Raw genomic sequence first — 19664 nt, forward strand, 5'->3', positions numbered from 1 at the left:
ATGTAATATTTGTTCATTATTTACAACATTTTAATATAACAATGATATTTGAAATTGATCACTCTAAAGTCAGCAAAATTATTTGAATTTGCCACAATAAAACACATATAATCAACATGCTTGCAAAGGTCAATACTTAAATTTTTTATTTCACAATAATCATGCGAGACCATAATAAATTATGTGTAGTGCACTTTAACTACATCTCTAATGTGAAAATAATGGCCACTGGTATGTAGTGCGATGGCAGGAATATGTGAGTGGGAGGTATGGGAGGAGTCGACAGTAGGGAGTGATCATTACCCAATGGTATGCACAGTAGGCCGGAGGGAAGAGGAGGTGTTAGTGGATCAAGTAGGCAGGTGGGTGTTTGGAAGGGCAAAGTGGGGTCAGTTTCAGGAGCTGAGTGAGCAGGTGATGGCTTGGGTGGATATGACAGGGGATGTAGATAGTATGAATTACTGGGTGAGAACAGCTTTAGTGGGGGCAGCTACTGAGGCTATACCTAAGAGTTCAGGGAGGAGGAGGAGGAGGAGGAGGAGGAGGAAAGCAGTCCCATGGTGGACGGAGGAATATGGGGCAATGGTGAGGAGTAGGAACAGGGCATTTAGAGTACTGAATACTGAACTTCCAACATCTGATTCAGTATAAGCAGGGCCATGGTGAGGAGAACTATCCGTCAGGCAAAGAGGTCATGTTGGCATCGGTTCTGTGACACCATTGGAAGGGCGACACCTGTGGGAGAAGTGTGGGGGATGATTAAGAGGATGAGTGGGGTCAGAAGAGAGTGGGATTATCCAGTGTTGACAAGTGGGGAGGATGTGGCAGTAACAGATGAGGAGAAAGCAGAGATGATGGCCAAAGCATTTGTCCAAGTGCATAGCTCCGCAGATATGTCAGAGGAGGGGCAGAGGGGGAGAGAGAACACGAGAGAGGAGCACCCTGGAGTGCTGGAAAGGAGGGAGGATGTAAATGATGCGTTGAATGCACCATTTACCAGTGCGGAGGTGAAAAGAGCAATAGGTAAGGCTGGGTTAACTTCACCTGGGAAAGATGAGGTGTGCTATGTTATGTTGGCCCATCTTAGTGATGAGGCACTGGATAAGGTATTGGTGTTGTACAACAGAGTGTGGGAGGAGGGGAAACTACCAGGAAGTTGGAAGGAGGCAGTAGTGGTACCAATCCGGAAGCCCGGGAAGGATCCAACGAAGCCAACAAGCTATCGGCCAATAGCTTTAACATCACATGTATGTAAGATTATGGAACGTATGATTACGGAGAGGCTAACGTACTTCCTGGAGAGCAGAGGGCTAGTAACGCCACATCAGAGTGGGTTGAGGAAGGGTAGGGGAACTATGGATCCAGTGCTCTGCTTAGAAGCAGAGGTCAGGAAGGCTCAGGTGAACAAAGAGACTGTTGTAGCTGTCTTTTTTGATGTGGAGAAGGCTTATGATATGATGTGGAAGGAGGGGTTGTTAATCAAGCTTGATATTATAGGGGTAGGAGGAAGAACGTACAACTGGATAAAGGATTTCCTGTTTGGAAGGTCTATCCAAGTGAGGGTGGGGAAGTCTTTATCAGGCAGCTACTTGGTGGATAACGGTACACCACAGGGGAGTGTGATTAGTCCTCTGTTGTTCTCAATCATGATCAATGATGTTTACTCTCAGGTACAGCCGGATGTAGGGAGGTCGTTATTTGCAGATGATGGGGCCTTATGGAAGAGGGGAAGAAATGTGGCATACATAGTCAGGAAGGTACAGGAAGCAATTGATGTGGGGATTCAGGTTCTCTGTAGAGAAAACTCAAACAGTGTTTTTTACCAGGAGGAAGGTGGGAGATAAGGTATGCTTGAGGTTATATGGGAGAAACTTGGAGAGGGTGGGGGCCTTCAGTATAGCATATGGTTCGGCAGCCCGGACCTCACTGGAAAGGCTAGATGTCATACAGGGGCAAGGACTCAGAATATGTAGTGGGGCGTTTCGGACATCCCCAGTGGCTGCATTACAGGTGGAGATGGGGGATATGCCATTGCAGATTAGGAGACAGCAGCTGGCAATTAATTATTGGGTCAACCTACAAGGACATGGGGTGTCTCATCCTGCGAAAAGGATTTTACAGGCATGTTGGGAACATGAGCGAAGACAGAACACGAGCTTTGGGTGGGTTGGTAATTCCCAGTCGAAGGAGATGGGACTGTATGGAAGGGAGTTTAGTCCAACTGTAGTTATTCCTCTAAATCCACTATGGCTACTCCCGCTTCAAGTAGTTGATCTAGAAGTGTTGGAGAGACTACAGAAAGATAGGGAGGGTGTTGATCCAGCTGATTTCTTTAAGAGATGTCTGGAAACTGTGTATCAGGATTTTGTGGCCATTTACACAGATGGTTCAAAAGATCCAAGGACAGGACATACTGGGTCAGCATTTGTAGTGCAGGAATGTGGGGTGGAAGTCAGGAAACGTATTACAGATCATCTGGCTGTATATACGGTGGAGCTGATGGCCATACTGTTGGCCTTGCAGTGGGTGGAGGAAGTCAAACAAGACAGAGTAGTTATTTGCTCTGATTCATGTGCAGTGTTAATGAGTCTCCAGTCCTTTAGCTCACATAGCAGACAATACCTGCTTTATGAGGTGCTACAAACCCATGGCAGGATTCAACAGATGGGTATTCAGATAAGAATTATTTGGGTCCCAGTCCATGTGGGGGTGGAGGGGAACGAGGCGGTAGATGAACAGATTAAACAAGCACTTAGTAGTGGGTATGTTGATGTTGAAATTTCAATGAGCAAGGCAGAGGCAAAAAGACTGATATATACCGTGATGGTGCAGAGATGGCAGGAGCAGTGGAATAGAGATAATAAGGGAAGGCATTTATTTCAAGTACAGAGGAAAGTCGGGGAGGGGAGGACGGAAGGAAGGGACAGAAGAGAGGAGGCTATTTTTACAAGATTAAGGGTGGGACACAGCCAGTTGAATAAGACATTAAATGTGATAGGAAAGCATCCATCAGGAAAGTGTGATTATTGTCAGGAAATAGAGACCGTGGCGCATGTATTGCTACAGTGTGGGCAGTATCAGAGGGAAAGAGAGAGGATGAGATCTAGTATGAAGGGGATACAGTTATTAGTTTAAAGAGTATATTGAGTAGAACGTCATTAGATATAGTCTAAAATATTTTGTTATCTTTTTAGTAGAAACGTGGTTGGCAGGTAGGATTTAATTTCTCCCTGTCTCTGGCCCACACTCCAGTACAGTAGGTGGCGGTAATGCACCATAACGTTGGATGCCGACTGCCGATAAACCCCACTGAAGAAGAAGAATAAACGTCCAACCCAAATGCTACAACAACAAACATCTTTAGGACGTTGATAGTACGTTTGTTTTGGTATTATATTGTAATAAATAAAGATACAATGACAGGAAAGACGGCGAAAGACCTTTTGCAGATGGACCTGTATGGTCTACTGGGTATTGAAAGCACAGCGACTGCGAAAGAGGTGAGTGATAGCTAGCTAACGTTAGTTTGCAAACTTTGACGCCTTGTGTAGCTTAGGAGTAGTTGCTTTGAAGTTGGTAAAAATACATTTTTTAAATTGTATTCGTCACATGCTTCGTAAACAACAAGTGTAGACTACAGTGAAATGCTTACCTACGGGCCCTTCCCAACAATGCAGAGATAGAAAATAGATAAATAATTGAAAAGTAAAACATGTAACAACACGTTAATAATTATACACAAGGAGTAACGATAACTTGGCTATATACACGGGGTACCAGTACCGAGTCGATGTGCAGGGGTACGAGGTCATTGAGGTAGATAAGGTCATATAACTAGGAATAAAGTGACAGATAATGAACAGCAGCAGCAGCGTATGTGATCAGTCAAAAAGGTTAGTGCAAAAAGGGTCGGTCAATACAGATAGTCTGGGGTAGCTGTTTGGTGAACTATTTAACTATTTAGCAGTCGTATGGCTTGGGGTAGAAGTTGTTCAGGGTCCTGTTGGTTCCAGACTTGGTGCATCGGTACCACTTGCCATGCGTGTTCTAAGAGTAAATTATCTTCAAATGGCCGCTAAGTGGCGGCATAGTACCATTCACAATTCGATGTAATTTAGTAGACCTATGAATGATGACCTTCTTGATTCAGAGACAACAGAGCTATGCTAGCCTTCTAGGTTTTCTGCAGGGACGTATTCATCCCGCCGATCCTGTTGCAAAACTTTTATTAAAACGGAAGCAAACGGAACGGGGAGGGACCTTCGATAGGGCTGTGGCGGTCATGAAATTTTGTCAGCAGGTTAATAATGTCACGCAAAAGACTACCGGTCTCATGGTAATTGACCGTTAATTAACATAAACACGTTTAGCATCTCCAGGCCTCCACACATACAAGCCGATGCGCACCTTTGGAACATCTACATTTAGAAAAAGTCTAATACATCTATTTAATATACACCATCACAATAAATCCATTATCTATTTTAGTCAGATCTAAATAAATATTATGATATAAGGAAAATGTATTTCAGAAGAACAGAATATGGGTTTGCCTACTGTAGGCCTATGTTATCTGGCTATGCTCCCATGCCATAGGCTGTATAGGCTTGTTAATTTAGCTGACAAGATATGCTTATAAGTCCCATGCCATTATTTTTTCAGATGAAATAGTGAGAAGAATATAATTTAATTTAGCTTAATAAAATAGAAATAATTGTTTTCCCATTAGTGAGTGCGCATATGAAGTGGCGATGTTAATCATTTCACACAGGTCCTATATGCTAGATTTAGAGTTATTTGGCAACTTTAGTTGTCAATTATACAAACCTTAGAATGCCTTAGAAATCAAAACATATATGGGCTGCATGATGTGACTATAGGCTATTGATGATTTGAGAAAGTAGCAACAAAAGCTTGCGTTCTGTTCCTTGCCTCAGGCTGCACAGCTGTTCTCTTGTCAAGTGATCATATTTTCACCCATCAGACTATTCTCAATTTAAACTTTAGTTTGATGGGGTTGAGGTTAGGGCTCTGTGCAGGCCAGTCAAGGTCTTTCACACCGATCTCGACAAACCATTTCTGTATGGACCTCGCTTTGTGCAGGAAAGGGCCTTCCCCAAACTGTTGCCACAAAGTTGGAAGCACAGAATCGTCTAGAATGTCATTGTATGCTGTAGCGTTAAGATTTCCCTTCACTGGAACTAAGGGGCCTATACCGAACCATGAAAAACAGCCCCAGACCATTATTCTTCCTCCACCAAACTTTACAGTTGGCACTATACATTCGGGCAGGTAGCGTTCTACTGGCATCTGCCAAATCCAAATTTGTCTGTCGGACTGCCAGATGGTGAAGCGTGATTCATCACTCCAGAGAACGCGTTTCCACTGCTCCAGAGTCCAATGGCGGCGAGCTTTACACCACTCCAGCTGATGCCTGGCATTGCGCATGGTGATCTTAGGCTTGTGTGTGGCTGCTCGGCCATAGAAACCCATTTCATGAAGCTCCCAACGAACAGTTCTTGTGCTGACGTTGCTTCTGGAGGCAGTTTGGAACTAGGTAGTGAGTGTTTCAACCGAGGAAAGACGATTTTGACACGTTATGTGCTTCAGCACTCGGCGGTCCCGTTCAGTGAGCTTGTGTGGCCTACCACTTCACGGCTGAGCCATTGTTGCTCCTAGACGTTTCCACTTCACAATAACAGCACCTACAGTTGACCGGGGTAGCTCTAGCGCAGCAGAAATTTGACGAACTTACTTGTTGTAAAGGTGGCAAACTAAGACAGTGCCACGTTGAAAGTCACTGAGCTCTTCAGTAAGGCCATTCTACTGTCAATGTTTGTCTATGGAGTTTGCATGGCTGTGTGCTAGATTTTATATACCTGTCAGCAATGGGTGTGGCTGAAATAGCTGAATCCACTAATTTGAAGGGGTGTCCACATACTTTTGTATATAGTGTATAAGAACACTTTCACTCCGCATCAACCACTGTTTGAGGAGCATGGTCTTGCTGCCAGACAGGTGATATTCCACCCAAACTCTGTATGTCATGGGCTCTCAAACCTTGTTCCTGCTGCTACCCAGTGCTTGATTTGGGAAAACAAGTGAAATCTGTTCGGGAACATCAATAGTAAAATGTTTTCGCAACGAAACATATTTCACTAAACTGTCCGTCTGCGCGCTGAAGAAAGGAATAAAGGAGCGAGAGGAGGAGATGGAAATGCATGGTGGTGAGAGATTCTGTATAGCTGAAGGTAATGTGTCACTCAATTAATTATTACAATAATTAATTGAGCCTATTACTAGGCTACTCTAAATCAAATACAAATTCACTAATTGTAGGCTAACTAAGCCGCCCTGCATTTTTTAAAAATATTTTTTATTTCTCCTTTATTTAACCAGGTAAGCCAGTTGAGAACAAGTTCTCATTTACAACTGCGATCTGGCCAAGATAAAGCAAAGCAGTGTGATAAAAACAACAACAACACAGAGTTACATATGGGATAAACAAAACGTAGAGTCAAAAACACAATAGAAAATCTATATACAGTGTGTGCAAATGTAGTAAGTTATGGAGGTAAGGCAATAAATAGGCCATAGTGCAAAATAATTACAATTTAGTATTAACACTGGAGTGATAGATGTGCAAAAGATGATGTGCAAATAGAGATACTGGGGTGCAAATTAGCAAAATAAATAACAATATGGGGATGAGGTAGTTGGGTGGGCTAATTTCAGATGGGCTGTGTACAGGTGCAGTGATCAGTAAGCTGCTCTGACAACTGATGCTTAGAGTTAGTGAGGGAGATAAGAGTCTCCAGCTTCAGAGATTTTTGCAGTTTGTTCCAGTCATTGGCAGCAGAGAACTGGAAGGAATGGTGGCCAAAGGAGGTGTTGGCTTTGGGGATGACCAGTGAGATATACCTGCTGGAACGCTTACTACGGGTGGGTGTTGCTATGGTGACCAATGAGCTAAGATAAGGTGGGGAATTGCCTAGCAGTGATTTATAGATGACCTGGAGCCAGTGGGTTTGGCAACGAATATGTAGTGAGGGCCAGCCAACGAGAGCGTACAGGTCACAATGGTGGGTAGTATATGGGGCTTTGGTGACAAAACGGATGGCACTGTGATAGACTACATCCAAATTGCTAAGTAGAGTGTTGGAGGCTATTTTGAGGATCGGTAGGATAGTCCGTTTTACGAGGGCATGTTTGGCAGCATGAGTGAAGGAGGCTTTGTTGCAAAATAGGAAGCCGATTCTAAATTTTAATTTGGATTGGAGATGCTTAATGTGAGTCTGGAAGGAGAGTTTACGGTCTAACCAGACACCTAGGTATTTGTAGTTGTCCACATATTCTAAGTCAGACCCGCCGAGAGTAGTGATTCTAGTTGGGCGGGCGGGTGCAAGCAGCGTTCGATTGAAGAGCATGCATTTAGTTTTACTAGCGTTTAAGAGCAGTTGGAGGCTACGGAAGGAATGTTGTATGGCATTGAAGCTCGTTTGGAGGTTTGTTAACACAGTGTCCAATGAAGGGCCAGATGTATACATAATCAATAAACCAACAGCATCGCCTAGGGCTATGTCCTCTACCAGACTCATGTATAGACATTTTGGAGCGTAAGGTAACCAGCCCATCCAGTATGCATAATAACAGTCCACACTCAAAGGCGATTACTCAAATTTGTTTAATTTTGGCGTGTAGGCTAGACCAACTATGTACCAAAGATATCTTAAATCAGTTTTGTTTTATGTTTTTCTTCCATGCATAATGTGCGGTAGGCTATGTATTGTATAATGGCACAATCATAATTTTAATTCCGTTTTTTTGTTTCGGGCTTGGGCTCAAGCCTTGCATAAGCATATGGATGTTTTTGAATTAATCATCACCTTAGAAAGTGCTGTCCTTTTTGTTCTGTTAGGCTTTGAAACAACATCCACAATAACCATGTTTTACACTGTTTCAACCTGCTGTTGCACTTCTTTCTTCAACTTGATTATCACAGTGAGGTGAGTTTTATAAGTATGATAGGCCTACTGTTTTGATAAGTGTTTGATGCGATTTTCGATTGCATTTGCGTTGATATCAGAGTGGTTAGAGGGACAATAGAGCCCTGAGGACCAGGCCATTAGGACCTGATGGTAGTTAGCAAGTTGGGGACTACCAAAGCATGTGCGTAGAAGGAGATTACTGTGACTCAACGGTAACGTTGAATTTTACTGCGGTCATGACTGCCGGTGTGGCGGTAATACGGTCACCGCAACAGCCTTAGGGACCTACCTGAATTTGTCCAATAGAAACACTTGTTTTGCTGTTTGCTTCTGTTTGGTTATTAAACAGTAAACGGTTTCCGTAATTAATACACCCCTGGCATAGTATATGATAAATCATGCTTACAGTGGGGGAAAAAAGTATTTAGTCAGCAAGTTCTCCCACTTAAAAAGATGAGAGAGGCCTGTAATTTTCATCATAGGTACACGTCAACTATGACAGACAAATTGAGAATTTTTTTTCTCCAGAAAATCACATTGTAGGATTTTTAATGAATATATTTGCAAATTATGGTGGAAAATAAGTATTTGGTCACCTACAAACAAGCAAGATTTCTGGCTCTCACAGACCTGTAACTTCTTCTTTAAGAGGCTCCTCTGTCCTCCACTCGTTACCTGTATTAATGGCACCTGTTTGAACTTGTTATCAGTATAAAAGACACCTGTCCACAACCTCAAACAGTCACACTCCAAACTCCACTATGGCCAAGACCAAAGAGCTGCCAAAGGACACCAGAAACAAAATTGTAGACCTGCACCAGGCTGGGAAGACTGAATCTGCAATAGGTAAGCAGCTTGGTTTGAAGAAATCAACTGTGGGAGCAATTATTAGGAAATGGAAGACATACAAGACCACTGATAATCTCCCTCGATCTGGGGCTCCACGCAAGATCTCACCCCGTGGGGTCAAAATGATCACAAGAACGGTGAGCAAAAATCCCAGAACCACACGGGGGGACCTAGTGAATGACCTGCAGAGAGCTGGGACCAAAGTAACAAAGCCTACCATCAGTAACACACTACACCGCCAGGGACTCAAATCCTGCAGTGCCAGACGTGTCCCCCTGCTTAAGCCAGTACATGTCCAGGCCCGTCTGAAGTTTGCTAGAGTGCATTTGGATGATCCACAAGAGGATTGGGAGAATGTCATATGGTCAGATGAAACCAAAATATAACTTTTTGTGTTTGGAGGACAAAGAATGCTGAGTTGCATCCAAAGAACACCATACCTACTGTGAAGCATGGGGGTGGAAACATCATGCTTTGGGGCAGTTTTTCTGCAAAGGGACCAGGACGACTGATCCGTGTAAAGGAAAGAATGAATGGGGCCATGTATCGTGAGATTTTGAGTGAAAACCTCCTTCCATCAGCAAGGGCATTGAAGATGAAACGTGGCTGGGTCTTTCAGCATGACAATGATCCCAAACACACCGCCCGGGCAACGAAGGAGGGGCTTCGTAAGAAGCATTTCAAGGTCCTGGAGTGGCCTAGCCAGTCTCCAGATCTCAACCCCATAGAAAATCTTTGGAGGGAGTTGAAAGTCTGTGTTGCCCAGCGACAGCCCCAAAACATCACTGCTCTAGAGGAGATCTGCATGGAGGAATGGGCCAAAATACCAGCAACAGTGTGTGAAAACCTTGTGAAGACTTACAGAAAAAGTTTGACCTGTGTCATTGCCAACAAAGGGTATATAACAAAGTATTGAGAAACTTTTGTTATTTACCAAATACTTATTTTCCACCATAATTAGCAAATAAATTCATTAAAAATCCTACAATGTGATTTTCTGGATTTTTTTTTCTCATTTTGTCTGTCATAGTTGACGTGTACCTATGATGAAAATTGACAACTGCTCGGCATCTGACTGTAAGGCGCTGCAGAGGGTAGGGCGTGCTGCCCAGTACATCACTGGGGCAAAGCTTCCTGCCATCCAGGACCTATATACAAGCCGGTGTCAGAGGAAAGCACAAGACATTGTCAAAGACTCCAGTCACCCAAGTCATAGACTGTTCTCTCTGCTACCGCACGGCAAGCGGTACCGGAGCGCCAAGTCTAGGACCAAAAGGCTCCTTAACAGCTTCTACCCCCAAGCCATAAGACTGCTGAACAATTAATCAAATGGCCACCCAGACTATTTACATTGACCCCCCCCCCCCCACCTCCATTTGTTTTCACACTGCTGCTACCTGCTGTCTATTATCAATGTATTGTCACTTTACCCCTACCTACATGTACAAATTACCTCGACTAACCTGTACCCCTGCACATTGACTCGGTACCAGTACCCCCTGTATATAGCCTCGTTATTTTATTGTTACTTTTTACTTTAGTTTATTTGGTAAATAATTTCTTAACTCTTTCTTGAACTGCATTGTTGGTTAAGGGCTTGTAAGTAAGCATTTCACGGTAAGGTCTACACCTGTTGTTTTCGGCACGTGACAAATAAAGTTTGATTTGATTTGAAAAAGCGCCTGTTTGATTCTCCCAAGGCTATTCCAAACCAGGACTGGTCGAGCCAGCATTTGGATCAGTTCAAGAAACAAATGATCTTCCTCAATATCTCTTGTTTGCAAATTATAAATTGTACTGCAATCTGCATGTGAAACAAGTATCATGATTGATTGCTTGCTCAAACAAAAGGCTGCTCCACCTAATTGAAACAGAATATAACAGGTTAGTCTGATTTACTTTATGTGCAGACAAGGGAAGATTCCCCTTCCCTTGTCCCATTTTACCTGCTCAGACCCATGCTCCATGGGTGATAGGCCTACATGTGTGTCCCTAAATCCAGTAATTTTCACAACCACCTTCTTATTAAGTTTTCAGCTCCCAAAATCCGCAGGCCAGAAGGAAATTAACATCGCTGCCAAATTGAGAGAATAACTTAATTTCTTAATTGGATTTCAAAGTCCCATCCGCCCCAGAGGAGTATGTAGGGGAAGTTAGTGGTTGTGGCTCGGACAGAAAGAGTCCCCGAAATGGCGAGCCGAGTTCTAAATGATGTCTACTGATGGTCAGAAAATATAGTTTGCTGTAGTGTGTACACCAGTGAGTGTGTGGGGACTGGAAGGCCTTGAAACCAAGTGGTGAAAGCTACTTTGTCGCAGTTGTTTTTGCCTAATGCTACACCGGGAGGACTGCTGTTTACCATTGAGAGAGGAAATACCCCTCCAAGAACATGTTAATGTGGGCTTACCACAGCTTGTAAACCATTTCCTGACGTATCTCGGCTTCCTGTTACTCCTCCTGGTTTGAATGATCTCTGTCGTTATCTCTGGTATCGCAGTTCCTCTCATTTTGGGTTGCTGATATTATATCCAGGGAGCTGGAGCTGGTAGCTCGGAACCTGTGGTTAATGCACATCACTGAGTGACTCGTTATCTGGCCCAGATAACAATTCTAGGGAGAAATAAAGTTTTTTTATGTTACCCGTAATGTTCCCCTAATGTTTGAGTGGCCTGTTTTCTGAGGGTTAGGAGAATATTCCATCAACGTCCCACCAAACATACACAGAAAATGGTTGCTATGTTCTCAGAATGTAAGATAAATGTTCTATACACGTTTCATGGGAACGATGCAAGAACCTGGAATGCTTTTCCAACAGTCTTGAAGGAGTTCCCACATATGCTGAGCACTTGTTGGCTGCTTTTCCTTCACTCTGCCATCCGACTCATCCCAAACCATCTCAATTGGGTTGATGTCGGGGGATTGTGGAGGCCAGGTCATCTGATGCAGCACTTCATCACTCTCCTTCTTGGTAAAATAGCCCTTACACAGCCTTGAGGTGTGTTGGGTCATTGTCCTGTTGAATAACAAATGATAGTCCCACTAAGCCCAAACCAGATGGGATGGCGTATCACTGCAGAATGCTGTGGTAGCCATGCTGGTTAAGTGTGACTTGTATTCTAAATAGATCACAGACAGTGTCACCAGCAAAGCACCACCACACCATAACACCTCCTCCTCCATGCTTTACGTTGGGAACTACACATGCGGAGATCATCCGTTCACCCACACGCGTCTCACAAAGACACGACGGTTGGAACCAAAAATCTCCAATTTGTACTCCAGACCAAAGGACACATTTCCACCGGTCTAATGTCCATTGCTCGTGTTTCTTGACCCAAGCAAGTCTCTTCTTATTATTGGTGTCCTTTAGTAGTGGTTTCTTTGCAGCAATTCGACCATGAAGGCTTGATTCACACAGTCCCCTCTGAACAGTTGATGTTGAGATGTGTCTGTGACTTGAACTCTGAAGCATTTATTTAGGCGGCAATTTGAGGCTGGTAACTAATGAAATTATCCTCTGCAGAAGAGGTAAATCTGGGTCTTCCATTCCTGTGGCGGTCCTCATGAGAGCCAGTTCCATCATAGCGCTTGATGGTTTTTGCGACTGCACTTGAAGAAACGTTTAAAGTTCTTGAAATGTTCCGTATTGACTGACCTTCATGTCTTAAAGTAATGATGGACTGTCGTTTCTCTTTGCTTATTTAAGCTGTTCTTGCCATAATATGGACTTGGTCTTTTACCAAATAGGGCTATCTTCTGTATACCACCCCTACCTTGTCACAACACAAGTGATTGGCTCAAACGCATTAAGGAAAGCAATTCCACAATTTAACTTGTAAGAAGGCACACCTGTTAATTGAAATGTATTCCAGGTGACAACGCAGGATTGGCTTCGGGACAAGTCTCTGAATGTCCTTGAGTGGCCCAGCCACAGCCCGGACTTGAACCCAATCGAACATCTCTGGAGAGACCTGAAAATAGCTGTGCAGCAACGCTCCCCATCCAACCTGACAGAGCTAGAGAGGATCTTCAGAGAAGAATGGGAGAAACTCTCCAAATACAGGTGTGCTTAGCTTGTAGTGTCATACCCAAGAATAATATATCCATAGGATGACAATGCCCCCATCCACAGGGCACGAGTGCCTGAATGGTTTGATGAGCATGAAAACGATGTAAACGAAATGCCATGGCCATCTCAGTAACCAGATCTCAACCAAATTGAACACTTATGGGAGATTCTGGAGCAGCGCCTGAGACAGCGTTTTCCACCACCATCAACAAAACAGCGAAGGATGGAATTTCTTGTGGAAGTATGGTGTCGCATCCTTCCTATAGAGTTCAGACAGTTGTAGAATCTATGGATCATTGAAGCTTTTCTGGCTCGTGGTGACCCAATGCCCTATTGACGCTTTATGTTGCGGTTTCCTTTATTTTGGCAATTATCTATATCATGCAGAATTGTCATCTTATTGTTACTTAGGGAGCTCGTTCTGTAATACAGACGTGGGTGATTTCTGTCCCAGGTAGTTGCAAAAATCTGCTAACTTTCTCAAAATTCCCTTGTTTTCCAGAAAACCCGGTTGGAATATTCCTGGTATCAGGAGGGAATAAACAGGAAATCTGGAAGCAACCAGGATTTCTGGAAAACCTGGAGATTTTGGAAAAGTTACTGGATTTTTGCAACCCTAGTCCCAGGGGACTGAACTGTGTGCACGTTTTTATTCCTGCCTAGCACAAACATCTCATTAAACTAATCATGGTCTTAAATTTAGACTACAATTAGTTGAGTGAAGTGTTCGTAGAGTGCTGGAACAAAAACCTGTACACTGTTTAAAAAACTGTGGCTTTTGCTAATCCATGCAGCCACCTTTCGGTTATAGGTCTAGGTCCCTACCGATACTATTTGAATAACTAATACTCCACTCATGAGTGGAGAAGCCCTATGCACCATAAACCTGTCTACTGGAGTAACTTCCTGTCAGAGAGACTGACTAGAGGGTTAGACCGGAGGCCCTGGGCCAATGGTCTAACACAGGTGATGGCTTAGGGGTCAGAGCAGAGAGAGTGGGCCAGTTCGTTTAACATTGCCCGGTGCCCCTGGTGGGTGGAATTTGCACATTTTAGACCATTCCATTGGATCTTAAGTGAAATCTCAACCCATCCGGGGCACAACTTGAACCACAGAGTAAGGCTGCCTTCAAATCAAAATGCATGACCGACGCAGCGCTGTGGTTAGGAGAAACACTGCTCTACGTTTTCAATGGATATGTCTTTGCAACCTTTCTGACAGACAGCGCAACACCATGCTAGGGCCTCCCCCAACACACTCCTCCCATCGAAAACCATTTTGTTGCGGTGTCTTTTACACATCCATTTGTCTGATTTGAAGGCACCCTTAGTCCTCAATAATAAACAATGTAATACTTGTTAACTATCTTGCTCTTTCTTTCAACCACACTCAGTACTTCTGTCCATCCCTCTCCAGGTGCTACAGAGACAGAATATTCCAAGGACCTCCAGAGCCTTCTGACCAACTATCTGCGGTCTCTCCAGAGCACAGAGAAGTAGGCTCCGCTCGTAATAGTATACTTATGGTACCTTCACTATTGCTGTCCGTGTGATATAGCATAAAATGAAGGGTCATGGGTTGGATTTACTGTACTCACGTCAACTTATGCTCTCTCCTCCCTCAAAGTCTCCCAGATTTTTATAAAAAACTATCATGCGTCTTTCCCCCTGTCCCCAGGTGAGTCTGCTGTGCCATGGAACTCTAGAGCAGCATATAAAAAAAAACACGCCAACATGTTGTCAGCAGGCCGTTCCGAGGAAGGATACAACGGTCAAGGCTTTCAATGGCCGAATTTGGGGGATGACTAAATGCAATAAAGCTGTGTATAAACTATGAATGTTTTTTTTTTTTTACAAAAAATACCTTTCATAGACTGGTCTTCAAACTTGTACTAACTACTATGGTAACTTAAACATGCAGACTATCAAGACAACACTTAGTTTATGATTCAAAAGTTCAAAAAATCTATTCAAGTCTCATGTCCAGCGTGAATACATTTTATTCATGTACAGTATCAGACACGTTACATGTGTATCAACTAAAATATATGAAAACCAGATTGAAGAATGGGACAATGGACAAGTGAATAGGCCCCGTGTAGCTCAGTTGGTAGAGCATGGCGCTTGCAACGCCAGGGTTGTGGGTTTGATTCCCACGGGGGGCCAGTATGAAAATGTATGCACTCACTAACTAAGTTGCTCTGGATAAGAGCGTCTGCTAAATGACTAAAATGTAAATGAACATAAGTCAGTTCTTGCATTTGTATCTGTTTGTATGAGTGAGTGGTTATAAGATATGTAGGCCTTCCAAACACACACCAGAGACAGAAGGGTGTTCTACACTATTTATTTAACAATAGCTAAAAAAATTAAAAAGTAATGTAAAAGTCCTTGAGGTGCGTTCCCACCACGTCAGGCACGCTTTGAGGGATTCAAGCCAGTGTTCGCAGTAGGCCTCTCCTGGGTTGTGTTGTGCTGAGTGAAAGACAAAGATTCTGTCAGCAGATTGCGCTGAAACACTGTAGGGCCAAGTACAATAAGCCTCCACAATACCGCTCCAAAAATGATTCAACAAAATCACAATAAGTCACAATAGAACTAAGGAAAGGAGTATAATATCAAAGATAATGGGGAAATAGTAAATAGATGTAAACTTAAATAGGAAAATGAACAAGGCTTGATACAGTAATTTAAACCAATAAATGGAGGCAGGGGATAGGGGCTCAAGTAAAGTTATCTGGTATCAAAAAAGGCCAATTGTGTTTATTCGTGAATGTTCCGATTTTCAATTGTCTTTGAGGGGCCACTTGTGACTCAAATAGTTCAGATATGAGTGTTCAGGCAGAGAAGTCACTATAAGCCACAATGACTTGTGTAGTGCGATCGAAAAGGAATTTGCCCCGGTTGGGAGTCTATACTGGTGCGGATGGAATGAGAAGGGTAGGCTACTTAGGGAAGGGTGAACGTGCTTCACCCTCCCAGTATCCCAAAAGGCCACCTCTCTGGTTCACAGTAGATGCACTGGCATTAACGAGTGCGTAGCACACAAAGCAGTAGAGAATGTCGGCAGGCAGTGCTAGCAGGTGAAATGTTGGAAATTGAATATGGAGAGGTACTTAGCTGTTGGGAAGGGTGAAGCGTTCACCTTCCCAATTTCCCAAAAGGCCTCTGCTCTGTTCCTTCTCGCTCGCCGGCAGCTGTCAATACGGTCCACAGTGGCTTGTTGGTTCGTAGTTCGTCCTCCCGTCAGGTCACAGGGCAGCTATACGCTCAATCCACAAGCACACTGGCATTAATGAGTGCGTAGCACGCAACACAGTAGAGAATGTTGGAATACAGCTCTATCTGGCACTAAGTTAAAATTGGATATAGAGAGGTACTTAACTTTGGGAAGGGTGACGAGTTCACCCTCCTAATTACCATAAAGGCCTTTTCTCAGTTTCAACACTGGTCCCGGTCTGCGCCAGAAACAGCACGCCTTCTCCTCAGTTGCCTGGGCTCTGCAGCTTCGCTGTTCTGGCTTTCCCCTTATATAAAGAACAGGTGCAAGTAACTTCCAGGTTCCAATCAGTGACGCGTCAATTAATTACTCCTGTGATCAACAGGGGAAAAGAGGTGTGCACCTTATATTTGCCTGGGTGAAACCCTTACCAGGTGAATTAGGTTCTGGGCATATAATGCAATGTAATGTAATGTAAATGTAATGTAAATGGCGCCGGAGAAGATGGCTGCCGTTTTACAGCCCTCTAACCAATTGTACTATTATGTGTGTTTTTCCGCGTTATTTGTAATTTATTTTGTACATAATGTTTCTGCCATCGTCTCTTATAACCAAAAAGAGCTTCTGGATATAAGGACAGCGATTACTCACCTCGTATTGGACGAAGATTTTTTATTCAACGAGGCGGCCGCGAAGGATATCCTACAGACACCCGACAAGGCCCAAATCCCCGTCATTCGCATGAGGAAGAGACGGAGATATCGTGGACGTAGGTCGGGGTGCCTTGTAAGGATCCGATGGCGAGAGAGTAAACTTCCGCTCCCATCAATCCTATTAGCCAATCTTCAATCATTGGAGAATAAATTGGATGACCTAAGATTACGGTTATCCTACCAACGGGACATTAAAAACTATAATATCTTATGTTTCACCGAGTCGTGGCTGAACGACGACATGGACAACATACAGCTAGCGGGCTATACGCTACATCGGCAGGATAGAACGGCTGACTCCGGTAAGACAAGGGGTGGCGGTCTGTGTATATTTGTAAACAACAGCTGGTGCACAATATCAAATACTAAGGAAGTCTCGAGGTTTTGCTCGCCTGAGGTAGAGTATCTTATGATAAGCTGTAGACCACACTATTTATCAAGAGAGTTTTCATCTATATTTTTCATAGCTGTCTATTTACCACCACAAACCAATGCTGGCATTAAGATTGCACTGAATGAGCTGTATAAGGCCATAAGTCAACAGGAAAACGCTCATCCAGAGGCAGCACTCCTAGTGGCCGGGGACTTTAATGCAGGGAAACTTAAATCCGTTCTACCTAATTTCGACCAGCATGTTAAATGTGCAACCAGAGGAAAAAAATAAACTCTAGACCACCTTTACTCCACACACAGAGACGCATACAAAGCTCTCCCTCGCCCTCCATTTGGCAAATCTGACCATATCTCTATCCTCCTGATTCCTGCTTATAAGCAAAAACTAAAGCAGGAAGCACCAGTGACTCGGTTAATAAAAAAAGTGGTCAGATGACGCAGATGCTAAGCTACAGGACTGTTTTGCTAGTACAGACTGGAACATGTTCCGGGATTCTTCAGATAGCATTGAGGAGTACACCACATCAGTCACTGGTTTCATCAATAAGTGCATCGATGATGTCATCCCCACAGTGACCGTACGTACATACCCCAACCAGAAGCCATGGATTACAGGAAACATCCGTACTGAGCTAAAGGGTAGAGCTGCCGCTTTCAAGGAGCGGGACTCTAACCCGGACGCTTATAAGAAATCCTGCTATGCCCTCCGACGAACCATCAAACAGGCAAAGAGTCAATACAGGACTAAGATTGAATCGTACTACACCGGCTCTGACGCTCGTCGGATGTGGCAGGGCTTGAAAACTATTACAGACTACAAAGGGAAGCACAGCCGCGAGCTGCCCATTGACACAAGACTTCCAGATGAGCTAAACCACTTCTATGCTCGCTTCGAGGCAAGCAACACTGAAGCATGCATGAGAGCACCAGCTGTTCCGGATGACTATGTGATCACGCTCTCCGTAGCCGATGTGAGTAAGACTTTTAAGCAGGTCAACATTCACAAGGCCGCAGGGCCAGACGGATTACCAGGACGTGTACTCTGAGCATGTGCTGACCAACTGGCAAGTGTCTTCACTGACATTTTCAACATGTCCCTGACTGAGTCTGTAATACCAACATGTTTCAAGCAGACCACCATAGTCCCTGTGCCCAAGGACTCTAAGATAACCTGCCTAAATGACTACCGACCCGTAGCACTGACGTCTGTAGCCATGAAGTGCTTTGAAAGGCTGGTCATGGCTCAAATCAACACCATTATCCCAGAAACCTTAGACCCACTCCAATTTGCATACTGCCCCAACAGATCCACAGATGATGCAATCTCTATTGCACTCCACACTGCCCTTTCCCACCTGGACAAGAGGAACACCTACGTGAGAATGCTATTCATTGACTACAGTTCAGCATTCAACACCATAGTGCCCTCAAAGCTCATCACTAAGCTAAGGATCCTGGGACTAAACACCTCCCTCTCCAACTGGATCCTGGACTTCCTGATGGGCCGCCCCCAGGTGGTAAGGGTAGGTAACAACACATCTGCTACGCTGATCCTCAACACGGGGGCCCCTCAGGGGTGCGTGCTCAGTCCCATCCTGTACTCCCTGTTCACCCATGACTGCATGGCCAAGCACGACTCCAACACCATCATAAAGTTTGCCGACGACACAACAGTGGTAGGCCTGATCACCGACAACGATGAGACAGCCAATAGGGAGGAGGTCAGAGACCTGGCCGTGTGGTGCCAGGATAACAACCTCTCCCTCAACGTGACCAAGACAAAGGAGATGATTGTGGACTACAGGAAAAAAAAGAGGACTGAGCACGCCCCCATTCTCATCGACGGGGCTATAGTGGAACAGGTTGAGAGCTTCAAGTTCCTTGGTGTCCACATCACCAACAAACTATCATGGTCCAAACACACCAAGACAGTCATGAAGAGGGCACGACAAAGCCTATTCCCCCTCAGGAGACTGAAAAGATTTGGCATGGGTCCTCAGATCCTCAAAAGATTCTACAGCTGCACCATCGAGAGCATCCTGACTGGTTGCATCACCGCCTGGTATGGCAACTGCTTGGCCTCCGACCGCAAGTCACTACAGAGGGTAGTGCGTACGGCCCAGTACATCACTGGGGCCAAGCTTCCTGCCATCCAGGACCTCTATACCAGGCGGTGTCAGAGGAAGGCCCTCAAAATTGTCAAAACTCCAGCCACCCTAGTCATAGACTGTTCTCTCTGCTACCGCACGGCAAGCGGTACCGGAGTGCCAAGTCTAGGTCCAAAAGACTTCTCAACAGCTTCTACCCCCAAGCCATAAGACTCCTGAACAGCTAACCATGGCTACCCGGACTATTTGCACTGCCCCCTCACCCCATCTTTTTACGCTGCTGCTACTCTGTTAATTATTTATGCATAGTCACTTTAACTCTACC

The 19664-nt window shown here is 44.3% G+C and overlaps 1 pseudogene across 1 annotated transcript in view; it reads left to right on the forward strand.

The window, feature by feature from the left end:
- The first annotated feature begins 3323 nt into the window (after nt 1-3323).
- LOC311145219 (dnaJ homolog subfamily C member 17-like) overlaps nt 3324-19664 on the forward strand; it is a 68269-nt pseudogene continuing 51928 nt past the window's right edge. Inside the window, exon 1 of the transcript XR_014615591.1 lies at nt 3324-3500. The product of XR_014615591.1 is annotated as a dnaJ homolog subfamily C member 17-like (transcript). The remainder of the gene's footprint in view (nt 3501-19664) is intronic.

Source organism: Coregonus lavaretus, assembly GCF_964263955.1.
Source record: "Coregonus lavaretus genome assembly, chromosome: 18".
Lineage (NCBI taxonomy): Eukaryota > Metazoa > Chordata > Actinopteri > Salmoniformes > Salmonidae > Coregonus > Coregonus lavaretus.